Here is a 12389-nt window from a genome sequence, read left to right as displayed (position 1 = left end):
CTCACAGACACACCCAGAAATAATATTTAATCAGATCCAGGAATCCTGTGGTGCAGTCAAATTGACATAAAAAAATTAACCCGTAATGAAAGCTTTAGAAGGAATTCTATCACACCTTATTTTAAGTTAATCTTAGATTTCTTCTAAGAAGCATTCACAACTCAATAGACATCAGAGAGGCTCAATAGGAGAAGAGAGGAAACCCTCCCTTTAGTTTTTACTATAGACCAGTAGTTCTTAAACTTGTTTTCTTCAGTAACAAGATGAAGACTGATTTTCTCTACGGGAAGCCAGGGTTATAAACATTGTCTATGGGAACTGAGGGTCCAGAAGAAGTAGACAATCTGTCATCCCCCTCATTCTTAGCTCACTCAAAAACACATGTGGGAACAAACAGAGTGAGATGCTGCTAAAATTGATTCTTATATTTAGAATAAATGTATATTAAAAAAGAGAAAATTTTACTGTTATTGGGAATTACAATATAGTTGCACCTCACAACTTAACATAATACCATTCTGTCTTGCAATTGGGGTCAGGAATCAGTGGATACTTTCAAGTTTTATAAATCCATGGCCAACTGTGCCTTCATTAGAGCTACTGCCAGAGCGAGCAGAGTTAGCTTTGTATTTTAAGCACAGTGGGAGTGTGGCCATGTGTCAGGACAGTGAGTACCAGCACTCAAACCCTCCCCAAAAGCACTGCCCCCAGGGCTACAGCTGGGTATCACTCTACCACAGTCAGACTGCAGAATTATTCTGCATTTGATTACTGGGTCCTCGAAGACATACCTACGAACCAGCTGATGAACTTGGCAAGTTATTTAAATAGTCTCCACCTCAGTTTCCTGTTCTGGATGTGAGGCTGCTTGTATTTTCTTTGGAGGGATGTGTTAGTAGTAAGTATGTATTCCACTAAGTGCATTTTCCACTAAGTTTGTGTTCAGGGCCATGATACATGTGGTATGATCAATGAAGAATGACGATAAGGAATTAGACCAAGATTCTAGAAGAAAGCAACTGTTATGTGCCAACAGTTGTGCAAGCTTGCTTTACATACGCTGGTCAAATCTAGCCCTCATCCCAACTCTCCCCAATAGATTTACCTTTTCCTATTTTATAATGAAGACACTGAGGCCCAAGGATTTCAAATAACAGGCCAAGCAAGAATGTGGCAGGGGAGATTTGTCCAAGGTCAAAGCCTTATCATCGTGAGAAGAAAATAGAGCAATGTCAGCTGGCCATTGCAACGGACCTCCTGGCAATACACAGATTGGCTGCCCTCAGGAAAGGATTATTATTATTATTATATTTATTTTACTCTGGAATCACATCAGTGAAAACCAACAAAAAACTGTTATGACAGAAGTCACAGAAGAGGATTTGAATCACATTTTTGGTGAATACATGTTGTTGTTGTTTGTTGTTTTTAAATGCCTGTAGTTAAAAAAAGTGCTAAAAAAAGTAAGTTCCTCATGCACACAGAAGTGGAATAATGCTGCACGTCAGAATATAAGTCAATAGGAGAGCCAGGACGCCCCGACACACCAGTATTGACTTAAAATAATTCACATAACTCAGCAGGCCCTGTTAACTCAGGATTCAGAGCACATCACATGGGAGAAGGGCAACTTTTAAGCCTCTCCATCCCTGAGTTCATAAAGGGCCTTGATTAAGTGTGAGTAAAAGGGAGTACAACCCTAATGAAATATAAACAAAGTAACTATTTTTATTCTGTTTTGGGGAGGTGAGGTGGGACTGACAAGCCCAAATCCCAGCCTCAACACTGCTCTCTCCTTACTGAAGTCTCAAAGAAGGAAAAGATGGCTTGTTGACATGCTAACCTCCTCCCCCACCTTAGCAGTGGCTGGTGCAAGAAGGAAATTGAGGGATGGTGTGTACACCCAGTGGAAACACTGGTTCCCGTGAGTTCCTAGGGCTAGGAGTTAATGGAGTTCTAACTTTAAAATAGACTTAGTCACCATATTTCAAATGATCTGCATTGTAGTACCTATAAAAATCTCATCTCATTAGGTCTTCATCTCCTCTCTCCTTACCTTTCTGTAGTATATTTTAACTCCATACATGATTTACGGAGCATTTCTGATCAACACCATTTTCTATCTAGGGAGTTTTATCAAATGGATTGGGAATCACATTTACTCCACAAGAGTAATTGAAGGGGAGTGGCAAGAGCCATAAATTTTTCTCTTCCTTACTCCACGTTCTGGGTATTCTATAGTAATGAGACACTGCTCAGTGCGTTTTGATCAAATCACATAAAATCTCCCATGCTAAATTTTAGAATTCAGGAATGCTTAGAATTTTCAATGTGCTAAGAATAGTTTCTGTAGTTTGGTTAGCTTTGTATTTTTGTTCACATTTCTTATTTTTGCTACTCTGTGAATATTAATTAAAATCATTCATTCTTATTACAAATAAAATTTAGAGACTGGCCAAACAATATCAACTGTGCTGACTTATAGACTCGAAGGCAATATGCTATCCTTTTGAATGCTATGGAATATTGCTGATTTCCATAAGAAATTTAATTATTTTCTCTATCCTCATACAGAGAGATGAAACTAGGTGGAATAAAGTTCATTCAGACAATTTTGTTATTGTGCTAGTAATTTGATTAAAATTAACATGAAATAATGACCTAGATTCTAACTTACTGACGGTGAGATTTAATTTTTCTGTTTGAGAACTATCATATTCAAGATCCAGGTCTAACATACCTTTGTGACAGGAAAATTAAAGACATGGAAAGCTGCCACAATTTTCTCCTTAGTTTTTAAAAGTGCACTATAACTCAGAAAGCATCCACTTTATATTCAAGTACAATGCTAATGGCTTAGAGTTTCAGAGATTAAGAATGGTTCAGAAAAAATATTACTCCCAGTTCTCCATTTGTGTCAAGGGAGAGAGGAAAATAAATTTATTCTAAAATAAGCAAACTTACTTTCATCTTTTCTCCATATGCTTTGGTCTCGTAACATTTGCTTTAGAATAAAGAACGCTGTGTCACCAAGTTTCTTACATCTTAAATTATTAAAATATTCTCTTTGGACTCACAAAAGACTGCGAAGTGTACAATGCTTATTTATTGCCATTATATTCTAGCATAAGAATTAACATAAAACAACTTGGTGGGGGAGGAGAGACAGGGCTCGTGCTTGAACCTCTTCTCTTTGCATCTATACTCACTGCCCAATGATGTCATCCAGCTTCATGGCTTTAAATGGCATCTCTATGATGACAACAGTCAAATTAATATCTCTAGCCCGGACCTTTTCCTTGAACTTCAGACTCATATATCCAACTGACTGTTCAACATCACCGCTTGGATAACTAATAGGCGTATCAAATTTAGCATGTTGAAACTGATTTCACCCCTTAAACTTGCTTTTCCTGCAGGGTCTCCTCTCCATTTCAGTAAATGAGAACTCTAGCTTTCAAAGTATTCAGATTAAAAAATCTTGGCTTCCTTGACTCTTTCCCTTCTCTCTCTCTCTCTGCACTTAATTTAGCAGCACATCCTGCTGGCTATCTTGAAGGGTAAATCCAAAACCCATCAATGTCTCAACACCTCCATTGCAACCACCTTACCTTGGTCCAAGACTCCATCATCTCTTGCATGCCTTACTGCAAACCCATCTTGCTGGGTGTTCAGTTTTCACCCTTGGTCTCTTCTCAACAAGTGAGCCAATGTAGCTCTCTGAAAACACGCCCAATCAGGCCACTTCCTCGCTCAAATCTTGACCCAATGGCTTCCCATATTGTCTAGAGAAAACAAGAAATTACCTTCTTACAGAGATTTGTCTCTCACCTCTAGTTAAGAAAATCAGGGTGAGTCTCCTGACTTCATAAGAATAAGTGCTCAAAATGTAATAACATACATGTAAGGCTCACGTGTAACACCAAGAGGTCAAATGCACCATCGAGCGTTTCGGTCACTGTCTCCACAGGAACTGTCTTCCACAAGCTGTGGAGCTGAATATTCCGACTTCTTGGCAGCACCACACCTCCAAAGCCACAGCCCACCTAGAGAAAGAATATGAAGGATTCTTCATATACATAGCTAACACCTGGAGATCTCCTGGTCATGTGAGCAGCACAAATTAAATCAATACAAATGAATGAGCAGAGGTCTGTGTATGGGAAAGTTCTGCATGCTGATTCTGAACCTGAATTCTCACCCTGCTCTCCCACTTACCATCTGGACACAGAACAAAGGTCATTCAACTCACCTGGGTTTTGAATTTCACATGGGGTTTGAGCATACAATTTCTCAAGTTCTTTTTCAGTCGAAGATTCTAAGTATTGATCTGAAACAAAAATATATAGCTTGAGAAGGGTAAGAAAGACAGAGGGTGGCTTGAGGTGAACGTTGTAGGACAATATACAGTTTGAACTATTTGCTCATTAGGAAAACCAAGTAAAGTCAAGGTATTACTTATCAAGGTTTACTGTGCATTATGTCTAAACCTAGCTCATCAGCACAGTCAACTGGTTCTTCTTTCACCTATCAGTGTAGCCTAAAGCATTTTACCCCATTAGTAATAGCTGATCCTTATTATATGCTTCTTAAAGCAGAAACTCAAAACTTACCCTATTTCCTAAATACATGATCAGTGTCCCCTAAGGTACTTATCTGTGGGCTCGGAGAAGATTGATATCAGAGAAGGGCATGTGTGTGCTTTGACAAGCTGTCCCCCTAATGCTTTGGTATGCAGAACTCCAAGGACACCAGGAAAGGCAGGACCAACTACATGGGACTCAGGGAAACTCTTGAGCCAAAAAGGCTCCCAAACACCATTTCTTTCCTTTTTAGCCTGATGATTAATAGAACAGGTCTCAAGATTGACATAGTCTTAAGTGGTCTTGGTGAACAATAAAAGACACTGATCTCCATGGCAATCTCTCATAAGAGAACTTAACAGCAAATGATTCAGTCGCTTGAATTGTTGACCCAAGCTCTACGTCCAGGCCTTGTAATCACAAGGAATTGCTGATTCTCTTCATCCAGCTGTTTGGTATTATGGATATGCTCTGTCATTACTGTCTGTGTACATACATTTTAGATAAAGTGCAAAAGTAAAGGGAGCAGAAATAGGGGAAGAAGTCTGAATGTTATAACCAAGGGACAGGACCTTCCCCTTATTACCACTCCATGTGCTGAGAGACACGTCTCTCCAGCAGAGGTATGAGCACAGAATCACTGCACCTGAGGCCAGGATACACCATCATCAATGAAGAGGACATTCAGGGCAATGGCAGAGGACTTCCCATGTCTCCCTGCTGTTGGTTCTCTCTGGGTACCATCAAAGTAACTCCTCAGCACGGGCCAAAGTTCTTTGGTTATGACACAACTGTTCTTCCACAGTGGTGATGGTGCAAGTTGAGAGTCCTGTTTTGCAGTAACCAGGTCCTGGTGACATTTTTAGTGACATTGATCTACAGATAGAGCCCTGTTCAAAGGACAATCCTGATCAAGACTGAATTGTATGACTATACCTCTTGGGGAATAAAATTGACTTGGGAGGAAAAAAAAAAAAAAGAATGTTCTTGCTGTGTCTTGTCAGAGGTCTTGAGTTATGTTAGCTGGTAATGAAAAAAAAATGTGATTTAATTCACACCCCATGCCAATAAAATGGGACATGCTAATTATGTTGCTAATCATTAAGTTTTTAAACCTTGTTGCCATGAAGTATATAGCATATTAATTTTATAACTAATTATATTAATTGTAGAGAATGAGAGGATAGATTCTGGAGCCAGAATACCTGGGCTTGAATGTTGTTAGCTCTACCACTGACTAGCTTTATCATCTTGGTCGTATATTAAATCACCTGTCTCTCTGTTTTCTCACCTTAAAAATGTGAAGAAATAGTCTGTATTTCATAGCGTTGTTGAGAGAACTAAACAAGGTAATGAAAAATACTTGGAACTGTGCAGGGAGTGTCCCTAATTACCGTTCCTAGTATTATGTATGTGCATCTTTCACAAGCAAAACATATATTTTTTAAAGTGGAATTACATCTTAGAATTGCCATTGTATCTAAATCTGCCTCTAAATCTGTCATCAACAGAGAAGCACTGGCCAGTTGAGAATGCATTCCTGCTTAATGAGAAAGCCCTACGCCCACTGGATGAACTCATTCTTTAGAGTGCAACTGGTGGCAGTGGCCTGCGTCTGCCAGGATCTGAAGGTGACACCGTCTAGGGTTCCCAGGAGACAGAGGTGGGCGTTCTTCCCTGTAGCCCTGTACCCAGTGTCTGTTAATTGAGAGGGAGGCAGATGTATGAGATACATAGCTCAGCCTTGAGTACAGATGAGAGATCCCCCAGAGAAGTTTTAAAAACCTATTTTCTTTGGAGTCAGGCCTTCTAAACTTGACTTCATTTTTCCAGCTGCATCTAAAAGGGTGTGTGCATGTGTGTTTATCTTCAGACCTTTCCCCCTTTCCTTGGAGTAGCAGTTGGGCCAGAGCTCACATTCTTCACCCTGTCTTGCAAAGAGGTGTTTGGGGGAAAATTGTTTTTCTTTTGCTCTTTACTGGATTTTTTTTTTTGCAATGAGTTCTCTTCCCAGGGCCTCTTCTAAGATGGCGAGCCTTGACATTAGCATTTTTCTAACATTGAGGTAGGAAAACCATCAGAACTACAGAGGAAATATATAGTCATTCGAATGTAAAAATCAACAGTTCATTTCCACGCAGTCAAGTTTCTGAGATTTCTCTTCAGCTATAAGGAAATAGAAAACACATGGAAAAGAGGGTAAATATTGTGATAAGATAAATGGTAATTCCTTAATGAAAAGCAACTCATAATCACCCCTTTTTCTTTAGAAAGCAAAACAAGAAAGATAATATTTTAGGACTGCTTTTTACAAAAAATCTCTTTGTTAAAAGGCCAATTTTGTGTAAATGTCCGTTAATAAGAGCTTTTATCATGTAAAATCCCAAGGTTCCTTTGGTCCATTATCTACAAGTTGGAAATAAAAATCACATGTCATTGAAACCAAACATCTGTTTTTAGGGAACTGCACTGTACAACCACAGGATTTCTATTGCCTTGTATTTTAAACAATCTTAAATTCTCTTGTATGATGTAACACTTATTTATTCATCTTTATATGTTCTTTGACTGCCTATTAAGTACTCTTAGTCAGTATCCTAGATGGAGTTAGAGAAACACATGTTTCTGAACCTCAGAGCTGAGAGACTGGAGGGGAAGAACCATTTCTTATGATACTATTAAGTTAAGTATTTCATAATCTCTGCTATATCATTAACTCGTTGAAAGTAGGGTTGAGACAAGTATACAATTCTTTATGTTCTCATTGGTACCTAATACAGTCTTACAAATAGTAGATGCTCAATTCATGTTGGTTAACACTATGTTAAAGAAATTGGTTTATTTGACAACTGATTTTTTTTGTTCAAAGAAATGTACAAAAGCACAGTAATAATGCAGAGATTGTGATCAAAAGCCAGTTTTGTATGTCTTTCAATTTCTCTGAAACTTTATTCAGGCATCCAGTGAGCCACGCTTTCCTGTTCTAGAATTAAAACTCCAACAGATCCCATGAGTTTGTCACATTATTCTTAGGTCTTATCACTACTTCAAGTCATAGAGTCTCAAAGCATTAGTTAGACTGTTCAGTTGCAGACAAGAATTGAAGCTTGAAATTGACATAGGTTAAGTATTTCCTTCCCCAGGTCAGAATGAATTCAGCTTGAATCAGAGACTACAGATGGAACCTCCATCTTCATTTCCCTGCTCAACTCCTGCCTTCTTTCTCACTTTCTATTTGCTCCTGCCAATTCTGACAATTAAGTTCACGAACTTGTTGCAATGATGTTGCTAACCTTTTTTGAAATCAGAAGGATTATTCATTATACATTTGTACCAGCTGGATAAACAGTTAACCAAGTTTATTATTTGGAAGTGCTGAAAAGACTGCATGGAAAAGTTAGACAGCGTGAACTTTTCGCCAACAATTCATGACTCTTGTATCATGACCATGCACCAGCTCACACGGCACAGTCTGTGAGGGAGTTTTTAGCCAGTAAACAAATAACTGTATTGGAACACCCTCCCTACTCACCTGATGTGGCCCCCAATGACTTCTTTCTATACCTGAAGATAAAGGAGATATTGAAAGGAAGACATTTTGATGATATTTAGTACATCAAGTGTAATACAATAACAGCTCTGATGGCCATTCCAGAAAGAGAGTTCCAAAATTGCTTTGAAGGGTGGACTAGGCACTGGCATCAGTGCATAGCTTCCCAAGGGGAGTACTTCGAAGGTGACCATAGTGATATTCAGCCATGAGATATGTAGCACTTTTTCTAGGATGAGTTCACGAACTTAATTGTCAGACAGAGGTATGTGTCCATGTTGAGGGGGCAAGGGAGAGAGATAAAGGTGCCTAGCTTCCTTGCACATGTTCCATCATCTCTGGACCACACAGATTAGTAATGCTGTCTGTCACTGTCTCTTCTGGCACTGTATGGAATCTTTGACAATTCCCTACAAGGTCTTTCTCTACTGTAGCTCTCTTTTCAGAGTCCTGACCTTTTGTGGTACATCTCCTGCTGCTTTTTGCTGCCTCTTCATTGCCTTCTCAAGGGGTATATGGACAAGATACAAAGAGACTTCCATACCAGCTCCCTCGGTAGTGGGGCCTTATCTGCTTTCAAATGAACAAGTAAAGCTTTGTCACCTCTGCTTGGACAGTGTAGGGCAGGAAAGACTTTTCTGTACTCTCTTAGGTTCTATGACTGGGATCTGTGAATTAAACTGACAAAAGACAGATTAACAAAAGAAAAAGCATATCCTTTTTTTTTTTTTGATGTTGATATTTTTGTGTGGTACAGGGGTTTCATAAAAAGAAGTAAAACCTGCAAAGGAATGGTTAGACCTGAGAACTTATATATCATTTTTACCAAAAATTGATAAATTGTGGAGGCATGACAAGACAAAAGAAAAAGGGGTTTGGACTAGGGATAGTAAATTATGGGAAAGTAACTAGGAAATATATGGAGGAAACAAATAGAAGATGTGGGTTATTTTGGTAGGGTTTGTTCATAAAGACATGTCTCAGCAACAACACCCCATCTCCAGTGATAAGAATGGTTTTCTCCTGTTGGGGAGGGAACATGTCTCATGAGAAATTTATGCCCTGCTTTTAAGTAGAAAGGGGGCGGGCTGAGAACCTTCCTAATCTGCTCTTTCTCAATTATCTTTAACTCAAAATAATCACTATGTCAAAATGGCATATTTGGGGGTGATATATCCTGCTCCCCTTCAACAGAATCCTAAGGGGCAGGAGTCCCAGGACCATAGCACTCTCCTGGGATGGCCTCCCAAATTATGAGTCTTGGTGTTTCTTGTGAATTTCTGTTTCTGGGTAAATCTTGAGTTTCCAAGCAAGAGTTAAAACTGTGACCATAATGTGTTTTAGCTTTCTCATAAGATCTGCACTATGACTTCTCTGTCCTCAATGCAGAAAATACATTTTGGAGCTTTCTGAATGTTCCTTTTGAAATCTCTTCTACCCCAAGCACGTGCGCGCGCACACATACTCATGTAAACACATATACACACACTGAGCGTGGGGTTAGAAAGTAGCGAGGCTCTCCTTCATTGCAAAGGGAAAATGCTCACAATACATCAATGGTTCGCTCCAAAAAAAACACACAAAAAGAAAAAAAAAAAACTGTCTCCTAACTGCCAGGTCCTTTTTATATGCTTTATCACTCTGAGGGCTGGAGGTGTGGTAGGACAGTTTCTACCTCACACACATTTTCTTATAAGGAGCGCTTCACATTGTGCCTCCAGACAAACTGAGGCAGAAGGTCTCATTCTAAGATCCCAGCTGTGAAACCAACTCACAGCTCACCAGTTCCCTGGTTTGCTTCCTCCCCGAGTTTCTGTGTGTGCAGTGAACAGTTTGGCCTGTTTATCTGTAAGGGCGAATTATCCAAATAGCATTTATTGCTTGCAGCATACTCTAGTGTGATAATGGAGAGTGATATCAATTAGTTGTTCATGCCCCCTGAAAATACTGAGTATAAAAACTGTTTGGGGCTTGGTGATAATGACTATGGAGGAAACATGGAAGCCATCCCTCTTGTTCATAGGCTGAAAATCTTTTCATCCAGAACAGGGTTGGCAAACTACACTCTGTGAGCCAAATGTGACCCACCACCAGTATATTTAAATAAAGTTTTATTGGCACACACACATGCTCATTAGTTTATGTATTGTCTACAGATTTTTCAGTGCTACAATGGCAGGATTGCGTAATTGCAACAAAAACCATATGGCCTAAAATATTTACTGTTTAGCCTTACAGAGGAAATGTTTGTGACTTCTGATTTAAAAAGACTCCCAAGTCAATTACTATGTTAAATACACAGAAAGCACATCCACCTGAATAGTTCTTTTTCCAGATGATAAAATAAGGGGAAAATTACCTATTCCATTTTAGTTTATTGGTTTGCTGAGAAACAAGGAGTCTTGTTGCTTCTTCTGTCCTGGAATCTGTTTCACTTGATTGTCCTTGGGTGGTAGTATTTTTGGATTTCTTTGGGTTATAACTCTTTTTTTCTTTTTGAAACTTTGGGTGTATCTTCTATTTATTTGTTTAAGAAATACTATTTGAAGACCTGTCACAAGGCAGGCTCTGGGCTAAGTCTTAGGGATATAACATGAAGCGGATCAAGCAAACTGCTCACTCATGTCTCTTGGGATCTAGTAGAGAGCAGATCAATAAGGGGAAAGTTATGAAACCCTGCATGGAGTTATAGAAACCAGGACAGAGTCAAGCTCAGGATGTTACAGAACTGAGGAAAAGAGTACCTAATACAGTTTTGTGGGGTTGCTCAAGGGGCATCCAGGAAAGCCTTCTGGGTGCCCAAAGGTGAGAACTGATGGCTGAGTAGAGGTTTCACAGCCGTGGGGGAATTATGAAAATAAAATCTATTTTTAAGCAGAGGATACAGACAAACAAAACCCCTTAAAAACCTGAAATAAGGAATGCCATAATAAAGTCAAGAACTAGAATGAGCAGTGCTTCCCAAACTTTTTCACTTAACGGAACCCACAGAAAACGGTAACATTTATATGCCATAGTATTAGTCAGGTTTGTCAAAGAAACAGAAGCAATAGTTTGTGTATATAGAGACAAAATGATTATTAGGAGGAATTGGCTTATACAATTGTGGAGTTTGGCAAGTGGAAAGTTTGCAGGGTGGGCCAGCATTCTGGAGATCCAGGACAGCAGATATACTGCAGTTCTAGTCTGAAGGTCAGCAGGAGGGAGACCCAGGAAAGCTGGAGTTCCAGCTGAGTCTGAAGACGGTCTTCTATAGAACCAGGAAGAACTGATATTGCAGTAAAGCCCAAAGCCAATCTGCTGGAGAATTCTCTCTGAGTAGAAGAAAGCCACCCTTTTTGGTCTATTCAAGCCTTCAACTGATTGGATGAGGCCCACCTTACATTGTGGGAAGCCATCTTCTTTACTTAAAGTCTACTGATTTAAATGTTAATCTCATTCAAAAATACCCTCACAGAAATACCCAGAATAGTATTTTACTAAATATTTGAGCACCTTGTAGTCCAGCCAAGTTGGCATATAAGATTAACCACCTTGGGGCAAATAAAAGAGGTTGTTTGTAGCCCAAACCACTAGCCTGGGTATTAGATCACCCCAGGTTATGAGAACATCTGTATTTCAGCACATCTGTAATCCTCTTGTCAGGATTGGATGATTTTCATTATATTAGGAGAAAATTGCAGACTCATTGGAGGGTTTTATTCTTTGAAATTTTATGATTTGTTTAGACTGAGGTTGTAGCGGGGGAGTTTGACTACAGGAAAATTTGGTTATAGAAGACACACTACCACCCAGGAAATGAATTTTTAAAAAGTGTTTTGCACCTTAGTAGGGTATGGTGTGCTTTGTCAGTCTCGTTTCTAATTCACAACTCTGCCTCCCTAGAAATACAAGGAAATAGAAGTATATTAATTGTGAACTGTATGCTTGCTATTTTGAAGAATATTATCAATTAAACCTCACTACTGCCCAGTCAGATAGATGTTATTATTTCCATTTTCAGAGATGAGGAAGGAGACTCAGAAAATTTAAACAATTCTTCCAGAGTCCCAGAGCTAAGAAGTTGCAGAACCAGGATCTAAAGGTATGGTTACAGATGTGTATGCCTTGACCAGGTAAAGATGAAAGCAAGACTGTTTCGAGGAAAGAAAGCAGCGTCATGCAGGACCAGCAATGAGAGTTCAGGGAACGGTGAAAAGTTTGTTTTAACTCTAGATTGGCACATTCCACAGTATAGACTAGGTACTAAGGCAAAT

At 39.2% G+C, this 12389-nt stretch overlaps 2 long non-coding RNA genes across 2 annotated transcripts in view; one reads left to right on the top strand and one right to left on the bottom strand.

Annotated features, from left to right (window-relative positions):
* LOC141570518 (uncharacterized) overlaps positions 1-12115 on the top strand; it is a 203451-nt gene extending 191336 nt beyond the window's left edge. The window contains exon 4 of the long non-coding RNA XR_016020924.1: positions 6095-12115. This is a non-coding gene — a long non-coding RNA (uncharacterized LOC141570518). The remainder of the gene's footprint in view (positions 1-6094) is intronic.
* LOC141570813 (uncharacterized) lies at positions 3618-6098 on the bottom strand. Its single transcript, XR_016020925.1, has 3 exons — positions 4253-6098; positions 3902-4046; positions 3618-3785 (listed from the first exon to the last, which is right to left on the bottom strand). It is a non-coding gene; the product is annotated as an uncharacterized LOC141570813 (long non-coding RNA).
* Positions 12116-12389: the final 274 nt, after the last annotated feature.

Source organism: Rhinolophus sinicus, chromosome 3 (assembly GCF_057876585.1).
Source record: "Rhinolophus sinicus isolate RSI-liver-muscle chromosome 3, RSI-T2T, whole genome shotgun sequence".
NCBI lineage: Eukaryota > Metazoa > Chordata > Mammalia > Chiroptera > Rhinolophidae > Rhinolophus > Rhinolophus sinicus.
This window is presented reverse-complemented; position numbering and strand designations above follow the sequence as displayed.